The following is a 12187-nucleotide window of genomic DNA, read 5'->3' on the forward strand; positions in this document are numbered from 1 at the left end:
GTGATGCCATCACTCTTTTATATATATAGACATATGATACACAAAAGAATGTCATGTTTAGGCTTGGATCCCAACTCCAAGATATCCTATTGTGTACATATATGCAAATACAGGCATTCCAAAATCTGAAGAAATTCAAAATCTCAAACATTTCTGACTCTGAGCATTTCAGATATGGGATACTCAACCCGTACAAGAAATTATTTTCTCCAAGCTATAGGAATATGTGTGCTTAAGCATGCATGGGTAAAGCCCTTCGCTGGATCAAAGCAATTGGTGGGATGTGGCAAAGCTGAATAAAATTTTTTTCCTCTTTTTTCAAACTGGTATAATTTGAACCACAGTAATTTTAATTATATGGCAGAAGGGCACAATGGAATAGACCACATGTAACTTAGTAGAACCTGATCCTTTTTTGTGGTCAACTAAATAGAATGAGCACTCCTGTCTATTAATGTAATCCATCATTCAGTTTCTAAGCTCTATGAAAGAAGGGTATGCATCTATCTTTGAAAGGTGTTCTTCCCTCCTCCCTATCCCAGCTAGAATGTTATCCTCCTATTACTGGTTTCTAGGGGGGCACTTAAGGGGCTCAAGTACCATGTAGATACTCAGCCTTGTTGCTCATTTTTGTGCTGGGAAACCAGAGATTCTACTGTTATTCTGGAACCTTTCAGCTTTGGAGCTGCGGTGGTGCCACTCGGTCGGCTACTGTAAAGAGAGAGAAAAAGAGAGACGTAACTCCCCTTTTCCCTTTAACATGACAAATCAGGCTGGAAAAGCAAAATGTTCTGAAATATAAATTAGAAGAAAACAAACTACAATGATTAATTCCCAAAAATAATAATAATATACATCAGTGTATCATTTTATAGCTGATGGAAAATGAGGAGCAGATGAAACTTTGGAGGCCCTGGGCATAATTTGACAGAGCTGGTGGCTCCTTTAGGAGGCCAGAATTGTTCTGCATTTCCATGGGGTAAGAAACATTGTGTTTGTACACAAACACAATCTGGTGATGAAAGAGATTGCTTCATTCCCTCCCCGGAAAGAATGGGCTTTCACAGGGGATTTTTCCTGCTATTCACAAAGCCAAAAGATTTCTGAGAGGCAAAAGTACATGCTAATGACTTACTAACTTTTTAAGTCAGCTAGTTCACTTGACACAGGGAAGTCCCCTTGCCCTGCACAGTTTTGTTATGCAGCATTCTGGGTATTGTATTTCTGTCTTAGGTTTCTCACTTGCATTCTGTTTATCCATGGATGCATCTACACTGTAGAATTATTTAAGTTTGATACTGCTTCAGCTGCATGGCTCAGTGCTATGGGATCATGGTAGATATAATTTTATAAGGTCTTAAGCTTTCTCTGCCAAAGAATGCTGGTGCCTCACCAAACTCCAAATTCCAAGATTCCATAGCATTGAGTCATAGCACTTAAAGGTAAAGGTAAAGGTTTCCCCTGACGTTAAGTCCAGTCATGTCTGACTCTGGGGGTTGGTGCTCATCTCCATTTCTAAGCCGAAGAGCCACCGTTGTCCATAGACATCTCCAAGGTTATGTGGCTGGCATGACTGCATGGAGCGCTGTTACATTCCCCTCGGAGTGGTACCTATTGATCTACTCACATTGGCATGTTTTCGAACTGCTAGGTTGGGAGAAGCTGGAGCTAACAGCGGGCGCTCACTCCACTCCTGGGATTTGAACCTGGGACCTTTCGGTCTGCAAGTTCAGCAGCTCAGTGCTTTAACACACTTCGCCACCGGGGCTCCATAGCACTTAAAGTGGTGCTAAACTGCATTAATTTTACAAAGTAGATGCACTACATGATTTCCTGTGAAAAACCCCAAACCATTATTTGACACAGCATTTGTCATCCTCAGAATCTTAACATTGTTTCAAAGTTAAGAAGGTTTCTGTGCCACATTTTAGTGTAGAAATATTCAGTGGGCTATATGTCTTATGCTCAATGGATTGAAGGGAAACACTCCTTTGACTGGTCTCACCCACCCTTGTTCTGGTATCCATATTCTGGGAGCGTTTATGTCAATGGGATAGTTAATCCACTCCAAATTTTAGATTTAACTATAAAGGAGGTATCCAATGTGAATTTGGCACCCTGGACAAGTTTAGTCTAAAACCAAGATTGGCCACTGGTTTACTTGCACAATGTAAGACCTTGGCACAGAGTTTCCACACTGATGGTACCACTATACTCTGTCCTGAGGTACCAGATGTCAAGACTTGTTCTCCAGTCTCTGAGTCCATCTACACTGACCATTTAATGCTAGCTTCCAACTGTGGCAGTTAGCTAACACTCTCCCACAAAAGTGAGCAAAAGAAAGTCCTCTGTGGTTTCTGTAATCACCATCCAGTTCCCAAATTGGTTCCAGGATTTCCTATGTAATCATCTGCACAGCGAAACTACTTTCTTCAATACTGGCTTGAAACTGACAAGTAATTAGTGTAGATGGAGGCCCCTTCCAACAGCTGAATAAAATCCTACTTTATCTGCTTTGAACTGGAACATATGATAGAGTAGACTCGATAATCCAGTTCAAAGCAGATATTGTATCATTTTCTGCCTTGATATTCTGGATTATATGGCTGAGTAGAAGGGCCCCCAGTCTTTTTGTCCCAACTACTTCTGTTGCCAGGTATAACTAACCTTTAAGACTATCTAGCCAGTGTATTTCATCCCCTTCTCTCGTGTGCCAGATTTTGGCTCTCAGCAAATCTGACAAAACCCATTTTGTTGCAATGAGATATCATAACAGCACCAATTTGTGATCAGAAACCTAGAGCTTGGAAAAACTGCTTTATACTAAGAATTCATTAGCCATACTGGTTGGAGGATTCTGGGAAGTATATTTAAAAAAAACTTTCTGAAATCTGCAAAAACATAGTGCTAGTCTATGATACATCAGCTGCGCCCTTTCTAGGAGGACCTAAAGATGGTCTTGTATGCTCTGGTGTCCTGAAGGCTGGACTTCTACATTGTGCTTGACATTGGGCTAACTTTGTACCAAGTTGGAAATTCCAGTTGGTTCAAAATTCGGCAGCAAGATTGGTTACAGGAATATCCAGGAGTGAGCATGTTACATCCATACTAAAGTCACTTCACTGGCTGCCAATTAGTTTCCAGGCAAAGTAAAAAGTGTTTGTTTTGATATTTAAAGCCCTACATGATTTGGGTCCAAGTTAACTGCAGTATCACCTTGTCAGTATCACCTGGACACTTAGGTCCTTTGGGGGATACTTATTCCAATCAGACTTTCCAACCAGAACACGAATGACAACCATAACCCAGAGGGTCTTTTCGTCTGAGGAACAATGAATTTTCTGATTGTGGAACAACCTGCCAGAAGAGCTCCGACACCTAAATTAGCTGTCAGAATCTAAAACATGTTTGAAGACCTATCTCTTCCAGCAGGCCTACCCAGCCAGTTTTAATCATAAATTTTAAACTTGTATCTTTTTAAATCTTTGTTCTGTCTATTTTAATATTTTGTAGAAATATGTTTTAATATGTCTATATTATAGAATGTTTTCGATGATTATGTGTTTTTAGTAACCCCCCTTGAGCCATAAGGAGAGGCGGGTAAGAAATAATAATAATAATAATAATAATAATAATAATAATAATAATAATAATAACAACAACAACAACAACAACAACAACAACAACAACAACAATAGCTTTATGTGTTGGTTTTGTGTGTAGCTTTAGCCAAAACCAAAAAAGAAAGAAAGTACGTTTCCTTTAACTGTATTTTTCAGAAGATGAATGTGGTTCTTTGAAAAGCAAGCAAAAAGAGTTTGGCGACACACAATTGCCCAAAATCTCCAGGAGACTGTGCTCCATTAGATGATTAGAAAATCTGTAATGATCACACACATAGATCTAAGGGATTGGAGGCACACAGCTGCAGTTTCACAACGTTGGCTATATTTGCCATCTGTCTGTAACCAAGCGCGTTCTTGGCTCAGGATCCTGCTTCTCAGCGCTATTATTGCATCGTCTCCTCATCACCTCTGCCTTGCGTTTTCTGAGCAGATTATTGCAACATTAAGAGAAATAAATAACCAGAAAATTATTAAAAGGCAGAGACAGAATTTCTGTGCGGGTCTTTCCTTAAAAGATAGCAGTCTTCTTGAAATGCAGATCGATGCAGGGAAAACCAATGTAATCTTGTTATCTGATACAGTGAAACAAGAGAATGGTTGTTTTTTAAAAAAATAAAAAAATTAAGTCTTGGCCAGCTAAAATGGTACTTTTAGAAGCTTGTAAACTTCCAGAAATGTAAAATGATTAATTGTAGACTGCCTGCTTAACCTCTTCTGTTTGCCTATGGGTCACAGGAATGTGTGCTGGTATGCAGTGATAGGAATTAGCTAATTGTAATCAATTAAGTTATCATTTAACTTTTAAAAATTCTCACAAAAGGGTCAACTTCTTTAAATTCCATTTTCAACATAATTGATTACAGTCTCAGCCTTAACATTAATTTACAGATTTTAGTTATTAGTTTTGAAGTTGTGGTGCCTTCAAGTAATTTCCAACTTATGGTGATCCTAAGGCAAACTTATAATGTGATTTTCTTGGCAAGATTTGTTCAGATAAGGATTGCCTTTGCTTTCTTCTGTGACCAAGAGTAACTGATCCTTCCCCTTTCCCATTCTACTTCTGAGCATTTTATATCTATAAAAATATAAGTAAGTTGCAGAAAAATATGAAATCCATTTGGAATAAATACACTCATTCTCTCCACCAAAACACCCCACAGGCAGGCCCGTAGCCAGGATTTTGATTCGGGAGGGGCTGGGATCTTGGTTCGGGGGGGGGGGGTGAGTCTGAGTGGGAGAGGATCGACCCTAGCAAACCTTTTGTATCGTTATCCCAATACCCCCATGCATATGGGATATATTGAGCATGGTGATCAGATCATGATATCAATAAACATAACAGTTTAAATAATAAATGTAAGGCCTTCTTGCTGACCACCTTGAGAATTTCGGGGGGGGGGGGGCTGAAGCCCCTCAAGCCTCCCCCCCCGGCTACATGCCTGCCCACAGGAAAACAAGGAGACTGAAAAAAGGATAGCATAGATGGCATTTTTCATCTTCGTTGTAATGAGATGTTTAGTGCAGGCTTTTAACTTAGACGGCAATTTAACAAAACCATTATAGTTAATTTCCCCCTTCTTCTAACATAAATCTCAGTGAATTAATTTTTCTAGGTTATGAATGGTTATACTCAGGAAACATTTTCTACTGATTTTCTTATCTCTGCTAATTGGAGGAAAGGAGGATCTTTCTAGACCTCTATACATTAATATAGTTGCCTTAGGATTGCAAGGAGGCAGCAGCATGGCATAGAAGGAAGGGTAATGTGCTAAAACCTATGAATCCCAATGTAGCTTAATGTCTTCAAGTGGAATGAGAAAGAGTTTTACTTTACCCATTGTAAACAATGAATCTCTGGCTTTCTCCCTCTGAGAGACAGAAAGAGAACATTAGATTTCCCTCAGTCTCTTTCATGGTCTAAAGCACTGGTCAGAGCCAGCCGTAGGTATTTTTCAAGTGTAGGCAAACAGAATTTTGGTGCCCCCTCAAACCAAAAAGCATTGGATAAGCGAAAATGTTGGATAATAAGGAGGGATTAAGGAAAAGCCTATTAAACATCAAATTACATTAAGATTTTACAAATTAAGCACCAAAACATCATGTTTTACAAGAAATCAACAGAAAAAGCAGTCTTGACTGCGCCCCCGTATGTTTTGCGCCTGAAGCGACTGCTTAATTCACCTCATTGTTGGACCGGCCCTGGCACTGGTTACTAACTTTTGGTCCTTCTGTTGTTTGGAACTTCAATTCCTAGTAGCCCCAGCAAACTTGGCTAAATGTCAGCAATTCTGGGAGCTGAAGTCCAAACACTCAGAGGTCCAAAGGTTGGAGACCATTTGTCTAAAGGGTAATGATTTATGACAGTGACCACTTCTTTCCTTTCCTTAGCAGGCAGGCAAAAGAGAACCCTTTCATGGGTACCTGCTTCTTCTGCTATCTCTTGAAAAAAAAAGCTTCCAAATCAATTTCTTTCAGCCAGTTCACCATTTCATTGTGCTAACAAGAGGCCCTTCCAGATAGGCCTTTCATCCGAGATCTGTCTCGGTTTTATGGGAGGCATCCAAATGGCACCTCTGGTAAAAATGAGTTAATGTGGAGTAAACCAGGGTTTTCCAGTTTACTCTGCATTAATTAAATATCTCATCAGATCTGGACCTTAATGAAAGATCCAGCTCTGATGATGTATTGAGCCTGTGGAGATTGACTTCCGGTATGGTGTTCTGCAATACTGGGGGGGGGGGGGGTCAATACCCACAACCATCTCCCCCCCCCAGCCCCCAATTTCACCCCTAAAACTTACTCAAAATGGGCTGGCTGCCACAGAGCTGCTCTGGAGAGTCTTCCTGATGGAGAAAATTGTGCCTAAGGAGATGGAATGGGTGAGGAGGAAAATAACTCTTCCCCCTCTCCTCCCCCTTCTGACATGCCATTTTCTCCATCAGGAGGACTCTCTGGAGAGGCTCTGTGGCTGCCAGCCCCTTTTGGGTAAGTTTTAGGGATGACGTTGGGGGCTTTGGGGTGGCTTCATGCTTCATGACTCGCGAAGGCATGTAGCCACTCCTCCCCAGAGAAAGCCTCGGTTTTGATAAGGGGTGGGGGCTAGAACCCGTGTGCAAGTGGGTTATTTTAACCTGTTTCTGTACAAGTTTAAGCTCTGTCTGAAAGTGCCCTAGGGCTTCCCTCAGCAAGATCATAATTCTATAAGGCAAGGTAAGTAAAACTGTAATGCCAGACAATGACCAGGTACAGCACTACTAGCTGCCATTACCATACCACAGTCCATATATCTTTTGAACATGAAATAGGAAACTTCTTCACTTCTACCCATACATGATTTTTTTAAAAATCAAAACCTTATTGGCTTATGTTTTCCTGCTCCACGTATGCCCCATATTTGCCTGATTGCTCGGGTGACACTTCCCACATGTGATGAGGGAAGCATCACCACAAGGGAGTGGCACACGGACCTGCCTTCACCTGGCTCATGTAATAAGGTCATACGTTAAATGTTGTCACTCTTATATTCAGGGAGGGCCTATGGCTATGACTCAGTGGGGTCCTGGTTAAAAAAAGTAATACCAACCAGATCTTAAGAGGGAAAAAAAATCCAAACTATGACAGGTGGGTGGTTGTAGCTGCAATTTTAATATGAAACAATGTCATATTTTATCAGAACATTGTGGGAAATTTATATGGCAGCCTCACCCAGCAACACAAAGCTGCTGAGATTAGTATACTTGACTTTTTTAAAATAAATAAATAAATAAATGGATAGACTATGTTAGATCTCTGTTGTGCAGCTGTTAAAAATGAGGAACCTAAAGAAAAAGAAGAAAAAAAATGCACTCCTGAATCCGTATTATATTGTATTCACCACAAAATAATACTAAAAGATTTTTAAGAGTGAAAATTTCACTGCAAAGCACCTTTCCGATGTGCTGGCCAACAGCTCTCATACTCACAAGCCATTGATAGCCGTATTCACCATGCCTGCCCTGCCAGTGATGCGATCTGGGAGAGAAATTCAGAGGCAGCAGTGACATTGCCCTTACTAACTTGGGATTCTTTTCTCCCAGGACTATTTGTGCCCATTGCATGCCCTCTGCACCCCCTAAACTAGCACAGTGGCATCAAGTAGAGTGGAGGACCCTGCCCGATTTCCAACATGCAAAAAACAGAAGAGCATACCATCTTGCCCCTCAGGGCATCAAAATGTCTTTGACCTATTCTTATAATAGATGTGGGCAACTATAGCTAGAGACTGCATTAGTACCCTGGGAAACTGCACCACCTTGAAAAGAAACTAACTTTTGGGACTCCAAGTGCCTTATATAGGGGCATTGAGAATATTTTCATCATGTGTTTTAGGCTTTGCTTGTCGATTTTAGACTTAACGGATGGCTTCTTTTAACAAATAGTAAGGGAAAATCACTTTCTGGTTCCATCTTATTTTTTTTTAAAAAGGCCTCTCTTTGACTTAAAACGGTCCAGAAGGTTGTTAAAACATTGGGTCTATGAAAACAGCCATGAAGTTATGCAGTTAGGCTGTGACTATATTTTGCCCACACCTGCTTTAATGCTTCATAGGGAAGAGGTGCATATTCTTGCTAGACATGATACCTAGGCGAGGAACATAAATGTGGATGGTGAAACCAATTCCATGCTTAAATTGGTCTTTGCCATTAGTTTGCAGCTTTGATTTGACTCCAGCTGTGGAAGCAGGGGAAAGCGTGTGAAAACATTCCTAAGGTAGAGCTTAGTTATGGCCGCATGCTGCTGAGGAATTCCAATGGGTAACTGATATTTTGGCTTAGAACCGCTATTGTTGTAACCGAATATGGAAGGGCCCCTAGCATTATCTGCAAAAGAGATACCACCCCCATAATATGTTGTGCTTTGCTTAGTCTTTAAACAATTAAGTAATTACAACCGGAATGGGAACATTTGCATCAAAGGAGCTAAAGCAGTAATTTCCAAGTAATATTGTTTTTGATCAAGGGAGAACAACACCCTTAGGTATATCCACCAAAGTCATTATGGGCAAATGCCAGGACTGGTTTACATTTTCTTCTATTATCAGAAACAAGAGTTTGTTTTCTCTGCATGTTTTTCTGAAAACAAAAATGCCTGGAAGGGTGTTGCCTGCATGGCTATACTGATGCATATGTACAAGAAAATGTAATTAAATCTGCCATTGAAATTTTTTTAGAAATTATGTTTGAGGCTAAGTAGCAATATCTTTCACCAGGATGAGTAGTGCATTTTCTGTGAATAGAAATGTTTTACGCAGGACCATGAGGACAGTACCAAATATAAGGGAGCTCACTAAGCAGAACTGATATGTGAAATGCAGGTGTGCACCATAGGTAGGCTTTTATGCGTTTCCAAAAGCCTTTTCTATAAAGACAATAATACCTTTCATTTTTACAATGTCATAGTTAACGCTGAGCCAATGGTGGCATAGCTATTTTCTTTTTAATAAACTTGGTTTCTCAACAACCTCTTAAAACAATAACTCCAAATCAGCCTCCCTTTGGTGATACCCACAGTTTCATTTATCCAAATCTGAAAAATATATAATCTCTAGGTATTTTCTAGGTCCTGAGCACAACTTGGACCAGAAGTTCATCATTTCAATAAGGTCCACTTTGGCTCACAGTATCTTGTATCCAAGTCTAGAAACATATACCTTGTAAATGTGGGGATTGTACTGTAGTGACAATATTTGCCCATCACTAAAGAACCACCACTGTCTAAATTAGCTTCTGTGATGTCATTAGGTGGCCAAATTTGAGAGTATATGTAGTATTTTTGTTAGCTGAAATGAAACATGAGATAACTTCAGAAAGGAGATCCAAGAGTCAAAAACACAGAAAGGATGTTGCAACACGGTTATTATGGAGTTGGAATGATATTGTATCAAAACAGTGATGAAAAGGAACATTCATGTACCATTTTGGTTGAAAGTCAGTTCTTTCAACCAAAATGTCAGATGAATGATTTAATCTCAAAATCACCAGTACTGTTTATATGCAGGAATTACAGTAGAGTCTCACTTATCCAACATTCGCTTATCCAACTTTCTGGATTATCCAACGCATTTTTGTAGTCAATGTTTTCAATAAATCGTGATATTTTGGTGCTAAATTTGTAAATACAGTAATTACTACTAAGCATTACTGCATATTGAACTACTTTTTCTGTCAAATTTGTTGTATAACATGATGTTTTGGTGCTTAATTTGTAAAATCATAACCTAATTTGATGTTTAATAGGCTTCTCCTTAATCTCTCCTTATTATCCAACATATTCGCTTATCCAACGTTCTGCCGGCCCGTTTATGTTGGATAAGTGAGACTTTACTGTATAAAGAACAGAAAGATGGCTTACACTGTCTCTGTTTTTCTTATGACTACCAGTTATCAATAGGAATAATGTATACAGGCAAAAGTGAGCCAGTGTTGTTGTATGGTATCTCATTGCATAGAAGTAGCCACCCTATCTCAGTGGCTGAATTATGAATTCTTGAACCATTTTTACAATATTTGGTGTTAAATAGTAACAAATGGAAAAGTTAGGTTATCCCAGGATCTTGAATTTTGCTTGCAGTTTTTACTATCTGCTCCAAGATGGGAAAAAAGTGAAAGACCACGAATAGAGATTTTGACAATGCATATTTTACAGTCATGTATCTAAATGTTTATGTAAGATAACAATATTCAGTCATTTTAGAAATTGAGTTTTCAAGACCTGAGCAAGGCAGATGATGACAGGGGATCTTAGGTCTCTCTCATTCATAAGGGTCATCATAAGTCAAAGCTGATGCCAAATGATAGCAATATTTTATAATTGTCAAATTTGAATAATAAATCTAAGGGTGGGGATTCAGATGTAATGTCTTTTGCTTAAAAAAACTGGCAAACATAACTGAAAGCATGTTGGCTCATATCTAATATTCTTCTGGTAAAAAACATTTTCCTCAGGATATATTCTACCAAGGTTTTTCAGGGCTTCAGTGTACTAATTTAGTGGATCCAGTTCCTCCACTGGACATGACCACATACTCTCCTATCAGTAGATATACAACAGAAGAGTGTAACAAGGTGACACATGACTGTACTTTCAGTGCCAGTCAAATGCCAAAAGGTGAGATTCTCAATGGTACCAGTTGGCATGCTGTCACATGATGGAACTTAATCATTTACTGTTTTTTAATATACTCTATTAAAGTTTAAGCCCTCTTTCTTTTAATTGCCATGTTCTGAAGATAAACATACTCTTTGTTAAAAGTGAATCTGTATGAGAGAACATAATGGCTTTTAAAAAATATTAAAGCTTCTAGGTTTACTTTAGTTGAAGTTCCTGGCTTGTTTTCACTGGATTAACACCCCACTTTCCTACATAACTGAGGAGGATATACTAGGCTTGCCAACTCCCGATAGCTCAACATATTGAAGCACAATGAAAAATAGTGGGTATATAAACCATCTAAAATCTTTCTTGTCCTACTGGGGGCATAAATACTGTGAAGGCATCAGATCCTATGTGATATTGGAAAGTAAACAGGATTATTATTATTTGGAAGCCCCTTTGAGGGATTGTCACCTTGTCATGGAGAGAAGGCTTGTGTGTTCCAGTGAACCTGCGGGTGAAGCCATCAAGAGTCATGTGCTCCTAGGTGGACCTGGCCTCCCTTCCATTTGCCCCTTCCTTCTTCAGCATTCTTTGCCTTAGTCATGTAGCGAACAGAAGAATCCATTTTCTGTTCTATCAGACATTTTCTTTAATAAATATTTTATTTTCCCATAAGATGGATTTTGATATTGATTTCAAGCAGTTAGTATCAAAGGTAACAAAAGGAATATCAATAATAGGTACATGGACGGAGACAAAACAAGAAATACATGTATGAGATATTTAAACTTTCAGATCATTCATCTTTTCATTATTTTCTTTGTTTTATCAGTATGCACAAACCCACACACACAGAGATCAATTTCAGATGTCCTCAAAGTTGTACCTTGTACTGTCTCTTGTTTAGCTTCTCTTGTGCTCTTTGTTAGAGAAACCAGGTAAGGGATGGAGTTCATGTCAGGGTATTGTGTATTGTGAAATGTTAAAATCAATCTGGGTTGTTAGAAATGCCTTCTGTGTTAGTTTTCGGCAAGGCATTTCAGCAGTTATGGAGTTAATGAGAGTCTGCTATGATTGACGTATCACAGGACCAATGGGGTCAAGTTTGTTTTGACCGGGACTTACTTCTTGTCCTGTGGAATGCAGAGGAGTTTCTTCAGTGTGTGTGAGTGAGTTGCTTCGGAGTGAGCACTCATGGAGGAAGGACTGAATTGCTCTATTTGTATATAGTTATGTAAATAAAGCTAATAACCGTTGGATTTTCAACCGAACCTTCGTCTGCTGGAGTGTTTTGACCAGTGCTGTTTATCCACATGGGAAGACAGTCTGGAGAAGGAGGTGAGACTGGGATGATGTTTTTGGAATACACTCTGCTACCCATCATCCTTCCCCTAACAGTTCAGACTTAATATGAGGGAGCTTTTATG

General features: G+C 39.3%; 1 long non-coding RNA gene across 1 annotated transcript; it reads right to left on the reverse strand.

The window, feature by feature from the left end:
- Window positions 1-329: 329 nt before the first annotated feature.
- Window positions 330-1361, reverse strand: LOC134295588 (uncharacterized). The gene is made up of 2 exons (XR_010002218.1): window positions 1140-1361; window positions 330-711 (listed from the first exon to the last, which is right to left on the reverse strand). It is a non-coding gene; the product is annotated as an uncharacterized LOC134295588 (long non-coding RNA).
- Window positions 1362-12187: the final 10826 nt, after the last annotated feature.

The sequence above is a fragment of the Anolis carolinensis genome, chromosome 1, assembly GCF_035594765.1.
Source record: "Anolis carolinensis isolate JA03-04 chromosome 1, rAnoCar3.1.pri, whole genome shotgun sequence".
Classification (NCBI taxonomy): Eukaryota; Metazoa; Chordata; class Lepidosauria; order Squamata; family Dactyloidae; genus Anolis; species Anolis carolinensis.